Raw genomic sequence first — 15,409 nt, forward strand, 5'->3', positions numbered from 1 at the left:
GTTCTCGTGGTGGTTGGGAGAACTTTCACCAAAAGAACCTCTTCATAAACCCTCTCTTCCTCAGTGCCAGCAGTGGGCAAACTACAGCTCGTAGACCAAATGCAGCCTGTCTTTTACTTTTAAATACAGTTTTATTGGGACACAGCCACACTCATTTTTGTAAGTATTGGCTTTGGCTGCTTTTGCATTGCAACAGAGTTGAGTAGTTGCAACAGAGACCATACAGCCCACAAACCTAAAATATTTACCATCTGGCTCTTTACAGAAAAAGATTGCCAACCCCTGCTCTATGCTATCAGTGCTTTTATGTCTTTATTGTAGGTCAATTGTTTCTTGGACATTTACTTTGAAAGTACACATTTTGGTGTATCACCTAACTTTGGTATTTCTATCATTTTAGGGCCAAAGTTAAAATTTAACAACATTTTGTCTCACTGAATCTGTTTTTCACAGATAAATCTGATTATTCTTCAGGCAGGGGCTCTGTCTGTATGCTTTACTTGTCCACCCTCAGAAAGTCAGAGCCCCAGGCCAGCCCCATGCTACTGCCTCTCCCTGTTTTGGAATTGGGAGGTGGCCCTGCCAGTGCATCTCTCCCTTGCAAGAAACTGTAGATCATCTCTGGAGAGCAAATGGCTATGATGGGGTGGGGTGGGGTGGGGGCTTGTAATGATGTGCCAACACATCCGCTTTTTAGGCTGCTATTTACTGAGAAGGCTTTGATGGACCCTCCCTTGCAGCTGCAGTAACTCATGGGTCCTTATCGAGGTGGTGGTCTTGGGGTAGAATCCCTCTTTTATTTTACCACTTGATATAAAACATTTATTTTTGACTAGGCCTGTGGCTTCCATTAGCAATATGTTTCCTTCCCCTAATATGCAGATACTGGCTTTATTTGCTCAGTTTTGTGAGTGCTTTGGAAGTTAGATGATTGTATAACTCAAGAAGATCACGATCACTTTTTTATCTTGCTCAAAATAATAATGATGATAATCATCGTCATCATCATCATCCAAGCCCACTTTACCAAGGAACAGCAGAGTGATAAGTGTGTCAGTTTTTCTTTTGCAAATAAAGCATAGCTGAACCATGCTGGATAAATTTGACAAGCATATTGATTTATCATAATTCTCTTTATTTAGCTTTATATTTTCCTTAGGTCCATGGAATTTGGTCTTGAAAAATAGAAATTTGGAATGTAAGATTTAAATATTAATAATTTACTATTCATAAGCCAGCAGTTCTCAGCTGAACAGAATTCCCCGAGAGGTCTTTCCAAATTGCCTATTCTGTCTCCCAATTCAGATAGAGCCTACCTAGAGTGAGAAGGCATCAGATATTTTTTTAACTTGAGAATCATTGATTAGGTCATTGTAATACAAAAGTTTCACAACTCAGTGTTCAAAAGGAAATGTTAATCAGCACTCTCAAAACAAATGGTGACCAGAACAAATGAGCTTTGGAAACTGCATGGGATTCTGCTTCTGGCTGTTTGGAATGTAGAGTAGCAAAGAAAACTCTCAGAAAGTAATCCCAAAGGGAAGTTCACTTATTGTATAGACTAAGTTATTTCTCTTAAAAAATTTTATTTTCTCTTTTTTTTTTTTTTTTGTGGTACGCGGCCTCTCACTGTTGTGGCCTCTCCCGTTGCAGAGCACAGGCTCCGGACGCGCAGGCTCAGCGGCCATGGCTCACGGGCCCAGCCGCTCCGCGGCATGCGGGATCTTCCCGGACCGGGGCACGAACCCGTGTCCCCTGCATCTGCAGGCGGACTCTCAACCACTGCACCACCAGGGAAGCACCTCACTTATTTTTATATTTCTTGCTCCTCCAAAGGTCTTCCTGCTGCACAACTTAAAACATACTAGAAAAGAGTTCATATGCACTGAAATATTTATAGATTTTTCACCTTCTCTACTGTCAAGAAGCCGAGCTCTAATTAAAGTATGTGTACTATAATTCTCTGTTCTTTTCTGTATTTTTAAAACTTAAATATGTATGTATACCATCATCATAACGTTGTATACGAGTTTCCAATTCCAAGGCAGGCTTTATAGCCTGAGAGTCCTATGTCACCACTGAATACATTCCAAGTAAGTAAAAACTTGCATCTTCTTTCATTAGTGGAAGGAGACAATTGTTCAGTTTGAAATCCAGAAATTTACCCTTTAGGGAAATGCTATCATCATCTCATCCTTGTTGCCGAAAATATACTTTAAGCCCATATTTTAGTGATTTACTTAAGACGTGTGTCAGTTGGCTAGGGCAAGGTACCCAGATATTTGGTCACCCACATATTACATCAAACAGCCATCTAGATGTTGCTGTGAAGGTAATTTTTTTAAATAAATTTATTTATTTACTTATTTATTTATTTATTTTGGCTGCGTTGGGTCTTTGTTGCTGCGCTCAGGCTTTCTCTAGTTGCGGCGAGCAGGGGCCACTCTTCATTGCAGTGTGTGGGCTTCTCACTGCGGTGGCTTCTCTTGTTGCGGAGCACGGGCTCTAGGCACGCAGGCCTCAGTAGCTGTGGCACATAGGCTCAGTAGTTGTGGCACACAGGCTTAGTTGCTCTGCAGCATGTGGGATCTCCCCCGGACCAGGTATTGAACCCGTGTCCCCTGCATTGGCAGGCAGATTCTTAACCACTGCGCCATCAGGGAAGTCCAAAGGTTTTTTTTTTTAAGATAATGTTAACATTTAAATCAGTAGACTTTGAGTAAAGCAGCTTGCCCTCCATGATGTGGGTGAGCCTCATCCAATCAGTTGAAGGTCTTAAGAGAGAAAAGACTGAAGTCTTCCAAGGAAGAAGAAATTCTAGAGAGGCTGCCTTCAGACTCCAGCTGCAACATACACACACACACACACACACACACACACACACACACAATATGTGAGTGTGGAGTGTGTGTATATACATCTCTCTCTATAAATATATATACATCCTATTCTGTTTCTCTGGAGAACTGACTATCACAGTCCTTAAACCAAAAATCAGCCATCAGGAGTCTCAGATATCCCAGAAACCAGCCTTCCTTAGTATTCTTGCTTTGATAAATCATTGGCTGCAAGAAGCCCATGGAATTTGCCTTGGTTCAAATGTAGGAATGGATTTCAAAGCCCAGCAGCAAAGGCCCTTGGTCAGTTAAGCTCCCTATGGTTAGAGATCTGCAAAGTGCATTCCCATGGCTATCACAAACACCAAACTCAAATAAAACAAAATTAAAGCAGTTCCAAGTCCTAGATAAAAACAGATCCCATTTACTAAACTAAGACAATCTGATTTCTGAATGTCTACAAAAAGAGATGTTTCCAAGAGAAACATCTTGGAGAATGTAGAGAAAGCTCCAAGTGAGCTAAGTGTTTAAAAATAATTTAGCATTAATTCAAAATCATGATACAGAAAAAAATTATAGCTAGTTTATTGGATAAGAAAGAAGTTGATCTGCACATAGTTCAGATTCACTGGCTCATGGTAATGACTAGGTATAGGATGAGAGTGATCATATAAAACAAGGAAAATTAGCCATTCACAGAAATGGGCTGTTTACTTCATTCTGTTAGTGTGTTTCATTCAGCATTATATTCTGCGATCTGAAGTAGGGCTTTAGGATTTCATTGGTTCTTTGAACAAATCCAAACACAGGATCAGCAAAAGAAAAATGATAAACAAAAAGGTAGCAATAATGTTCTTTTAATTTATTTTAGCTTACATTAAATATGGCATCAATAGTTCAGGTATCTTTAGAGTTAGTGAGAAAATCTGTTGCAGTTCACGTTCTTCTGAAAGCAGACTCAGACACATTTTACTGATGTGACCAGTCCCCGAGTCTTCAGAGTGTTTATCTCCCATCCTCTGGGGCACTTGTTTCTTACCAAACCTTCTAATGTGCTGGCCAGCTTGTGCTCATCTGACTTGATTAGCATGATGTTGTCAACATAAGGGATCACAGTGATGTTCAGCAGGATGTCCAGATATGTGCAACTGGTATCATGACAGACGGACCAAGAATTTATGTAGTCCTTGGGCAAAACTATTGACTGTATACTCCTGTCCATTTCTGATCCTTTTTTCTGATAGGGTTAGAATATAAGGCATTGGTTAAAACAGTGCCCTCATACCATGTGCCTGAGATCATTCTAATCTTCTCTAGGAAAGATACCACAACTGTCAATGAAATTGCAATTAGGGCTACTAGTTGGTTGAGTTTCTGGTAATTTATTGTCTAGAGAGGAGGTCTTATCAACTTCAAACAATAAGCATAAGCGATGCACATTCTTGGACTATAATGCAAGGAAGTCTGAAGTGGATAATAAAAATAACTAAATAGAAACACCCTTATATATTTGGAAATTTAAAATCAAACCAAAAAACTTATACACTAAAAAAAGAGGAAATTTTAAAGCACTTATAACTGAATAAAAATTAAAACATTACATTTCAAAACTTGTGAGATGAGGCAAAAGTGTTGCATGGAGAGAAATGTATGGCCTTAATTGCTTATTCCAGACAATAAAACATAACGAAAATCAATTAGGTATAAACTTAGGAAATTAAAAAAATAGAATATCTCAAAGAAAAATTTTAAATATGTTACAATAAAGATAAAAGCAGAAATTAATGCTATAAAAAAGAAGAGGGCTTCCCTGGTGGCGCAGTGGTTGAGAGTCCGCCTGCCGATGCAGGGGACATGGGTTCGTGCCCCGGTCTGGGAAGATCCCACATGCCGCGGAGCGGCTGGGCCCGTGAGCCATGGCCGCTGAGCCTGCGCGTCCGGAGCCTGTGCTCCGCAACGGGAGAGGCCACAACAGTGAGAGGCCCGCGTACCGCAAAAAAAAAAAAAAAAAAAGACGAAGAAAACAGAAGAGCTCAATAAACCAAAAACTGGCTTTTTGAAACAAACTAACAAAATACACAAACTTCTGGTATGATTGATCATAAAATAATTAAAGAAAAAGAAACATAATTACAGATAAAGCTAAAAATACAGATTTCAGCTTTTATGAAGATGGGTAGGTACATTTTCCCCTATTCTTTTCACTAAGTACAAAAGATGTCAAAAGATGGCTTTTAAAAGTAGAGAATGGAAGGTAAAGTAGCTAGGGACCTAGAGATCAAAAGAAACAACAAGATGCAGGGTGTTATCAGCACCAAATGGGAAACCGGAACTCTCACCCTTGTTCAGTAGTAATGCCCCACTCAGGTGTTAATGGAAATCAAGTGGGAAAGCTGGATTTTTATCCCCAACTGGGAGGAGCAAGGCAAAGGGCACCGCCATTTTCCCTGACAGAGTGATGTCACAAAAGCCAATTAAAACAGAAGCTTTAAGTAAGATTTAGATCCTCATAACAGAGTACCCAAAACGTACAGGTTTCAATAAAAAAAAAGTCACTCATCATACCAAGAACCAAAATTTAAAAAACCTCAGAATGAATGAAAAAATACAATTGATTGATGCCAACACCAAGATGCCAGAGAGATTCGAATTCTCTAACAAAGACTTTAAAACATAGTAAAAGTGCTTCAGTGAGGAACTGTGAAGGCACTTGAAACAAATGAAAAAAGAGTTTCAGCAAACAAATAGATTCAGCAAACAAATAGAAGATGTAAAGAAGAACTATATGGAAATTTTAGAACTAAAAGCACAATAATTAAAATAGGCAACACAAAGGATTGACTCAACAGAATTCAGGGGACAGAGGAAAGAATTAGTGAACTTGAAGATAGAATAATAGAGATCACCAGTCTGGGGCTTCCCTGGTGGCACAGTGGTTAAGAATCTGCCTGCCAATGCTAGAGGACACGGGTTCAAGCCCCGTTCCGGGAAGATCCCACATGCCGCAGAGCAACTAAGCCTGTGTGCCACAACTACTGAGCCCGAGTGCCACAACTACTGAAGCCCACACGCCTAGAGCCCATGCTCTGCAACAAGAGAAGCCACCCAATGAGAAGCCCGCGCACCACAACGAAGAGTAGCCCTCGCTCGCTGCAACTAGAGAAAAGCCCCTGCACAGCAACAAAGACCCAACGCAGCCAGAAATAAATATAAATAAATAAATTTAAAAAAAAAGAAATCACCAGTCTGAAAAATTGCAGAGAGATTCAGGAACTGTGAGACCATAAAAAAAAAAAAAATCTATTATTCATTTAACAGTAATTGTAAGAGTGGAGAAAGAGGGTGGGACTGAAAAATTACTGGAAGAAATAATGGCTACAAACTTCACAAAGTTGGCAAAATATATAAATGTACAGATTCAAAAAGCTGAGCAAAGGAAACCTCACTTGAATAAACCCAAAGAAAGCCACACCAACACATACTAGAGTCAAAGATAAGAGCAGAATTCAGTGAAATTGAAATCAGAATAGAGAAAATGACCTTTTAAAAAGCTACTAATTAAAAAAGGTCAATAAAATTGACAAACTTCTAGCAAGACTGACAAAGAAAAAAAAGAAAATTACCAATATCAAGAATGAAACAGGGATATCATTATAGACTCTGAAAACATTAAAAGGATAATAAGGGAATACTATGAACATCTCTACACAGATAAATTTTACAACTTAGATAAAGTTGACCAATTCTCAGAGAAGTACAAACTACTATATCTTATCCAGTGTAAATTAGATCATTTGAATAACTTTATAACCCCTAAGGAAATTGAATATATAATTTTTAAATTCCCAAAAATGAAGTCCCCAGGCCCAGATACTTTCACTGGAGAACTCTACCAAACAAGTAAAGAAAAATTAATGCCAATTATATACAGTCTCTTCCAGAAAATAGAAGAACCATTCCTAATTGATTTTATAAATCTAGAATTACCCTGATGCCAAAATCAGACAAAGAGAGTGCCTCACCCAAAGAAAAGACCAATATCCCTCATGAACATAAACACAAAAGATCCTTAACAAAACATAAGCAAACAGAATTCATCAATATATAAAAGAATTATATACCATGGCAAGTGGAGTATATACCAAAATACAAGGGTGATTCAATATTCAAAAATTAATCAACTACCATATTAACAGGCTAAAGTAGAAAGTTACATAACATGCCAACTTATAGAGAAAAATCATGTGACAGTATTCAGCATCCATTTGTGATAAAATCTCATTGAAAACTAGGAATAGAGGAGGACCTCCTCAACTTAATAAAGAGCATCTACAAAAAACCATACAGTTAACATCATACTTAATGGTAAAAGACTAATTGTTTATACCTCAAGAATGAGAACAAGGCTAAGATGTGTGCTCTTACCACTTTTATTCAACATTGTACTGGAAGTTCAAGTTAATGCAATAAAGCAAGAAAGGAAATAAAAATATACAGATCAGAAAGGAAGAAATAAAAACTGAAAATTATGTGATTTTCTACATACAAAATCCTATGGAATCTACCAAAACAACCCACCTAGAACTTATAATCGAGTTCAGCAAGGTCACAGTATACAAAATTAACATACAAAAATAATAGTCTTTCTGTATATGAGCAATAAACACATGGACACTAAAATAAAATATCAATATCTTTGATAATCACTCAAAAAAGTAAAATAGTTCAATTTAAGTCTAACAAAACATGTGCAAAACTCTTTTTTTTTCTTTTTTTAACATCCTTATTGGAGTATAATTGCTTTACAATGGTGTGTTAGTTTCTGCTTTATAAAAAAGTGAATCAGCTATACATATACATATATCCCCATATCTCCTCCCTCTTGCATCTCCCTCCCACCCTCCCTATCACTCTTATATTGAAAACTACAACATGCTGATGAAAGAAATCAAAGATTGACTAAATGGAGAGACATACCGTGTTAAAGGATTAAAAGACTCAACATAATAAATGTATCCATTCTCCCCAAATTTTACATTTTTAGTGAAATTTCTATTAAAATTCCAGCAAGGTTCTTTGTATAGACAAAATTGTTGTAAAATTTATATGGAAAGGCAAAAAAAGTAGAATAGCTAAAAGAAATTTTTAAAGAATTGAGAGGAGTCGACTTACCTGATTTCACGTCTTATAAAATGGTCAAGGCTGTGTGACAGAGAAAGAGACACGTAGGTCAATGGGACAGAATAGAAGGCTTATAAATGCTCAACTGATTTTTGACAAAGCTGTAAAAGTAGTTCAATGGAGGAAGGATAGTCTTTTCAACAAATGGTGCTGAAGCAATTGATCATCCACAGGTTTTAAAATGAACTTAAATCTAAACCTCACACTTAATGCAAAAATTAACTCAAAATGGATTCACAGGTTTAAATTTAATTATAAGTTTTTAAAATTTTATAAAATTATAAGACTTTTACAAAAAAACACAGGAGAAAGTATTTGCTATCTAAGGCCAGGCAAAGACTTCTTAGACTTGACACCAAAAGCACCATAAAAGAAAAGTTAATAAATTGGACTTAATCAAAATCAAAAATTTTGTTCTGTGAAGATCCTATTATGAGGATGAAAAGACAGATACAGAATGGAAGAAAATATTTTCAAACCACATATTTAACAAAGGATTATTATCCTGAATATATAAAGAACCCTAAAATATCACCTGTTAAAAACAAAAACACCCAATCCAATCAGAAATGGACAAGGGACATGAAAAAACATTGAGACATTTAATTAAAGAGGATATATAGATGGCAAATAAGCACATGAAAAGATGCTCAACATCATTAGCCATTAGGGAAATGCAGGCTCAAGAGAGAGGGAATATGGGCATATATGTATACATATAGCTGATTCACTTTGTTGTACAGCAGAAATTAACACAACATTGTAAAGCAATTATTCTCCAGTAAAGATATTTCTAAAAAATCAAAATGTGTTATCACTTAAATGCTTATCAGAATGGCTAACATAAAAAAGTAGTGCCAACACTATATTTTGGAAGGAAGCAGAGAAACACATGTATTGTAGATGGGTTATAAAATGATATAGCCAATCTGGAAGATGGTTTGGCAGTTTCTTTCTTTTTTTAATTTAAAAATATTTATTTATTTAAAACTAATAAAGTAAAACCATTGCATATTAACATGTTTTTATGAAAAAAATTATATCTTCCAAAATAAAGTAGGGAGAAGCATGGTATTATTTTACATTTTTGCAAATCTGTTTGGTGTTAGTTTTATGAGAATCCAGATGGGTTTTTGGGTTTGTTTTGGGTTTTTTTGTTTGTTTGTTTGTTTAATAGATCTTTATTGGAGTATAATTGCTTCACAAGACCGTGTTAGTTTCTGTTGCACAACAAAGTGAATCAGCCATATGCATACATGTGTCCCCATATTCCCTCCCTCCTGAGCCTCCCTCCCATCCTCCCAATCCCATCCCTCTAGGTCATCGCAAAGCGTCGAGCTGACCTCCCTGTGCTATGCTGCTGCTTCCCACCAGCCAACTATTTTACATCTGGTAGTGTGTATATGTCAATGCTATTCTCACTTTGCCCTCCCATCCATGTCATCAAGTCCATTCTCTATGCCTGCCTCTTTATTCCTGCCCTGCAACTAGGTTCATCAGTACCATTTTTTTTAATATACATTCCATATATATGTGTTACCACATGGTATTTGTTTTTCTCTTTCTGACTTACTTCACTCTGTATGACAGACTCTAGGTCCACCCACCTCACTATAAATAACTCAATTTCATTTCTTTTTATGGCTGAGTAATATTCCATAGTATATATGTGCCACATCTTCTTTATCCATTCATCTGTCAATGGACATTTAGGTTGCTTCCATGTCCTGGCTATTGTAAATAGTGCTGCAGTGAACATTGTGGTTCATGTCTCTTTTTGAATTATGGTTTTCTCAGGGTATATGCCTAGTAGTGGGATTGCTGGGTCGTATGGTAGTTCTATTTTTAGTTTTTTAAGGAACCTCCATACTGTTCTCCATAGTGGTTGTATCAATTTACATTCTCACCAACAGTGTACGAGGGTTCCCTTTTCACCACACCCTTTCCAGCATTTATTGTTTCTAGCTTTATTGAAAATGGCCATTCTGACTGGCGTGAGATGATACTCATTGTAGTTTTTATGTGCATTTCTCTAATAATTAGTGATGTAGAGCATCTTTACATGGGCCTCTTGGCCATCTATATGTCTTCCTTGGTAAAATGTCTATTTCGGTCTTCCACCCATTTTTTAACTGGATTGTTTGTTTTTTGATATTGAGCTCCATGAGCTGTTTGTACATTTTGGAGATTAATCCTTTATCTGTTGTTTCAATTGCAAATATTTTCTCCCATTCTGAGTGTTGTCTTTTTGTCTTTTTTAAGGTGTCCTTTGCTGTGCAAAAGCTTTTAAGTTTAATTAAGTCCCATTTGTTTATTTTTGTTTTTATTTCTGTTACTCTAGGAGGTGGGTCAAAAAAGATCTTGCTATGGTTTATGGCAAACAGTGTTTTTCCTATGTTTTCCTCTAAAAGTTTTATAGTGTCTCATCTTACATTTAAGTCTTTAATCCATTTGGAGTTTGTTTTTGTGTATGGTGTTAGGTAGTGTTCTAATTTCATTTTTTTACATGTAGCTGTCCAGTTTTCCCAGCACCACTTATTGAAGAGGCTGTCTTTTCTCCGTTGTATGTTCTGCCTCCTTTGTCATAAATTAGGTGCCCATATGTGCATGGGTTTATCTCTGGGCATTCTATCCTGTACCATTGATCTATATTTCTGTTTTTGTGCCATACTGTCTTGACTACTGTAGCTTTGTGGTATAGTTTGAAGACAGGGAGCATGATTCCTCCAACTCCGTTTTCCTTTCTCAAGATTGCTTTGGCTATTCAGGATTTTTTGTGTTTCCATACGAATTGTAAGATTTTTTGTTCTAATTCTGTGAAGAATGCCATTGGTAGTTTGATAGGGGTTGCATTGAATCTGTTGATTGCTTTGGGAAGTATAGTCATTTTCACAATATTGATTCTTCCAATCCAAGAACATGGTATATTTCTCCGCTGTTTATGTCATCTTTGATTTCTTTCATCAGTGTTCTGAGTACAAGTCTTTTGCCTCCTTAGGCAGGTTTATTCCTAGGTATTTTATTCTTTTTGTTGCAATGTTAAATGGGAGTGTTTCCTTAATTCCTCTTTCTGATTTTTCATTGTTGGTGCATAGGAATGCCAGAGATATCTGTGCATTAATTTTGTATCCTCCAACCTGACCAAATTCATTGATTAGTTCCAGTAGTTTTCTGGTGACATCATAGGATTTTCTATGTATAATATCATGTCATCAGCAAACAGTGACAATTTTATTTCTTCTTTTCCAATTTGGATTCTTTTTTTCTTCTCCAATTGCTATAGCTAGGACTTCCAAAACTATGTTGAATATGAGTGGCAAGAGTGGACATCCTTGTCTTGTTCCTGATCCTAGTGGAAATGCTTTCATTTTTTTGCCATTGAGTATGATGCTTGCTGTGGGTTTGTCATATATGGCCTTTATTATGTTGAGGTAGGTTCCCTCTATGCCTATTTTCTGGAGATTTTTTATCATAAATGGGTGTTGAATTTTGTCAAAAGCTTTTTCTGTCTCTATTGAGATGATTATATGGTTTTTATTCCTTAATTTGTTAATGTGGTGTATCACATTGATTGATTTGCGTGTATTGAAAAATCCTTGCATCCCTTGGATAAGTCTCACTTGATCATGGTGTATGATCCTTTTAATATGCTGTTGGATTCTGTTTGCTAGTATTTTGTTCATGATTTTTTCATCTATGTTCATCAGTGATATTGGTCTATAATTTTCTTTTTTTGTGATATCTTTTTCTGGTTTTGGTATCAGGGTGATGGTGGCTTTGTAGAATGAATTTGGGAGCTTTTCTCCCTCTGCAATTTTTTTGGAAGAATTTGAGAAGGAACGGTATTAGCTCTTCTCTAACTGTTTGATAGAATTCGCCTGTGAAGCCGTCTGGTCCTGGACTTTTTTTTTGCTGGAAGATTTTAAGTTATGGTTTCAATTTCATTACTTGTGATAGGTCTGTTTATATTTTCTAATTCTTCCTGGTTCAGTCTTGGAAAATTGTACCTTTCCAAGAATGTGTCCATTTCTTCATGGCTTTCCATTTTATTGACAAATAGTTTTTTGTAGTAGTCTCTTATAATCCTTTGTATTTCTGCAGTGTCTGTTGTGATTTCTCCTTTTTCATTTCTAATTTTGTTGATTTGCATCCTCTCCCTTTTTTTCTTGATGAGTCTCGCTAATGGTTTACCAGTTTTGGTTATCTTATCAAAGAACCAACTTTTAGTTTTACTGATCTTTGCTATTGTTTTCTTCATTTCTATTTCATTTATTTCTGTTCTGATCTTTATGATTTGTTTCCTTCTGCTGACTTTGGGTTTTCCTTGTTCTTCTTTCTCTAGTTGTTTTAAGAGTAGGGTTAGATTGTTTATTTGAGATTTTTCTTGTTTCTTGAGGTGAGATTGAATTGCTAAAAACTTCTGTCTTAGAACTGCTTTTGCTGCATCCCACAAGTTTTGGGTCATTGTGTTTTCATTTTCATTTGTTTCTGTGTATTTTTTAATTTCTTCTTTGATTTCTTCAGTGATCTCTTGGTTATTTAGTAGCACACTGTTTAGCCTCCATGTATTTGTGTTTTTTACAGTTTTTTTCCTGTTTTTGATTTCCAATCTCATAGCGGTGTGTTCAGAAAAGATGCTTGATACGATTTCAATTTTCTTAAATTTCTGAGGCTTGATTTGTGACCCAAGATGTGATCTATCCTGGAGAATGTTCCATGTGCACTTGAGAAGAAAGTGTATTCTACCACTTTTGGGTGGAATTTTCTATAAATATCAATTAGATCTATCTGGTCTATTGTGTCATTAAAGCTTGTGTTTCCTGATTTATTTTCTGTTTGGATGCTCTGCCCATTGGTGTAAGTGGGGTGTTAAAGTTCCCTACTATTATCGTGTTACTGTCAATTTCTCCTTTCATGGTTGTTAGCATTTGCCTTATGTATTGAAGTACTCCTATGCTGGGTGCATAAACATTTATAATTTTTATATCTTCTTCTTGGATTGATCCTTTGATCATTATGTAGTGTCCCTCCTTATCTCTTGTAACAGTCTTTATTTTAAAGTCTATTTTAGGGACTTCCCTGGTGGCACAGTGGTTAAGAATCCACCTGCCAGTGCAGGGACACAGATTTGATCCCTTGTCCCAGAAGATCCAACATGTCACAGAGCAACTAAGCCTGTGTGCCACAACTAGTGAGCCTGTTCTCCAGAGCCCATGTGCCACAACTACTGAAGCCTGTGAGCCTAGAGCCCATGCTCCTCAACAAGAGAAGCCATTGCAATGAGAAGCCCGTGCACCACCACAAAGAGTAGCCCCTGCTCCTGCAACTAGAGAAAGCCCACGCACAACAACGAAGACACAACACAGCCAAAAGTAAATAAAATAAAAAGTAAAATAAAGTCTATTTTATCTGATATGAGTATTGCAACTCCAGCTTTCTTTTGATTTCCATTTGCATGGAATATCTTTTTCCATCACTTCACTTTCAGTCTGTATGTGTCCCTAGGTCTGAAGTGGGTCTCTTATAGACAGCATATATATGAATCTTGTTTTTGTACTCATTCAGCCAGCCTGTGTCTTTTGGTTGGGGCATTTAATCCATATACATTCAAGGTTATTATCAATATGTATGTTCCTATTACCATTTTCTTAATTGTTTTGGATTTGGTTTTGTGGGTCTTTTTCTTCTCTTGTGTTTCCGGCTTACAGAAGTTTCTTTAGCATTTGTTGTAAAGCTAGTTTGGTGGTGCTGAATTCTATTAGCTTTTGTTTGGCTGAAAAGCTTTTGACTTCTCCATGGAATCTGAATGAGATCCTTGATGGGTAGAGTAATCGTGGTTGTAGGTTTTTCTCTTTCATCACTTTAAGTATATCCTGCCACTCCTTTCTGGCCTGCAGAGTTTCCAATGAAAAATCAGCTGATAACCTTATGGGGATTCCTTTGTATGTTGTTTTTTGTTTTTCCCTTGCTGCTTTTCATATGTTTTCTTTGAATTTAATTTTTGTTAGTTTGATTAATATGTGTCTTGGTGTGTTTTTCCTAAGGTTATCCTGTATGGGACTTTCTGTGCTTCTTGGACTTGGGTGACTATTTCCTTTCCCATGTTAGGGAAGTTTTCCACTATAATCTCTTCAAATATTTTCTCAGACCCTTTCTTTTTCTCTTCTTCTTCTGGGACCCCTATGATTCAAATATTGGTGCATTTAGTGTTTTCCCAGAGGTCTCTGATATTGTCTTCAATTCTTTTCATTCTTTTTTCTTTATTCTGCTCCTTGGCAGTTATTTCCACCATTTTGTCTTCCAGGTCACTTATTCGTTCTTCTGCCTCCATTATTCTGTTACTGATTCCTTCTAGTGTATTTTTCATTTCAGTTATTGTGTTGTTCATCTTTGTTTGTTTGTTCTTTAGTTCTTCCAGATCTTTGTTAAACATTTCTTGTATTTTCTCAGTCTGTGCTTCCATTCTATTTCCGAGCTTCCAGATCATCTTTTCTATCATTACTCTGAATTATTTTTCAGGTAGACTGCCTATTGCCTCTTCACTTATTTGGTCTTGTAGGTTTTTACCTTGCTCTTTCATCTGTGACATATTTTTTTGCCATCTCATTTTTTTTTTTTTCTTTAATGAGTGGGATTGTGCTCCTTTCTTACTGGTTGTTTGGCCTGAGGCTTCCAAAACTGGAGTTTATAGGCTATTGGCTAGAGCTGTGTCTTGGTGCTGAGATGAGGACCTCTGTGAGACCTCACTCCGATGAATATTCCCTGGGGTCTGAGATTCTCTGAGAGTCCAGTGGTTTGGTCTTGGAGCTCCCACAGCAGGAGCTTCCACCCGACCCCAGACTCTCATATGAAAATTCTGCAGCCTGAGTGGGGTGGCAAAAAAAAAAAAAAAGAACAATAACAAAGTAAAAAATAAAATTAGACTAGGAAACTAACAGATATGTTAGAAAGAATGTAAAAATAAAAATATAGATGAATCAACAACCAGAAGGTACATCAGTACCACAATAGTAAAAAGAGTAGGAGGGAAAAGAAAAAAAAAAAAAAAATGGGGGTGGAAGGCCTTGGCTGTGGAGAGCAGGGCCTAAGCAAGGGCAAGGGTTGGGCAATGGGTAGGGCCAATGCTTAGGACCCACAGGGCTGGAAAAGGCCCTGGGGGCTGTAGGGAGTAGGGCTTAGGCTCAAAGAACAGATGTGCCCCCCACCCCTGGTCTCAGAGGGCAGGGGACCTCCCCTGGGAGCCCAGCAGGCTTCCTGTGCTTAAGTGGGTGGAGCAAACGCCCTCCGCTCCTCTACTGCTCCTCCTCTCTGGGGTCTGGGAGGACCCCTCCCACCTGCCACTCCTGATCTCCCCAGCCTCCCTCCTATGCCCCCAGGACACACGCTGCCTG

Source organism: Stenella coeruleoalba (assembly GCF_951394435.1).
Source record: "Stenella coeruleoalba genome assembly, chromosome: 9".
NCBI classification, from domain to species: Eukaryota; Metazoa; Chordata; class Mammalia; order Artiodactyla; family Delphinidae; genus Stenella; species Stenella coeruleoalba.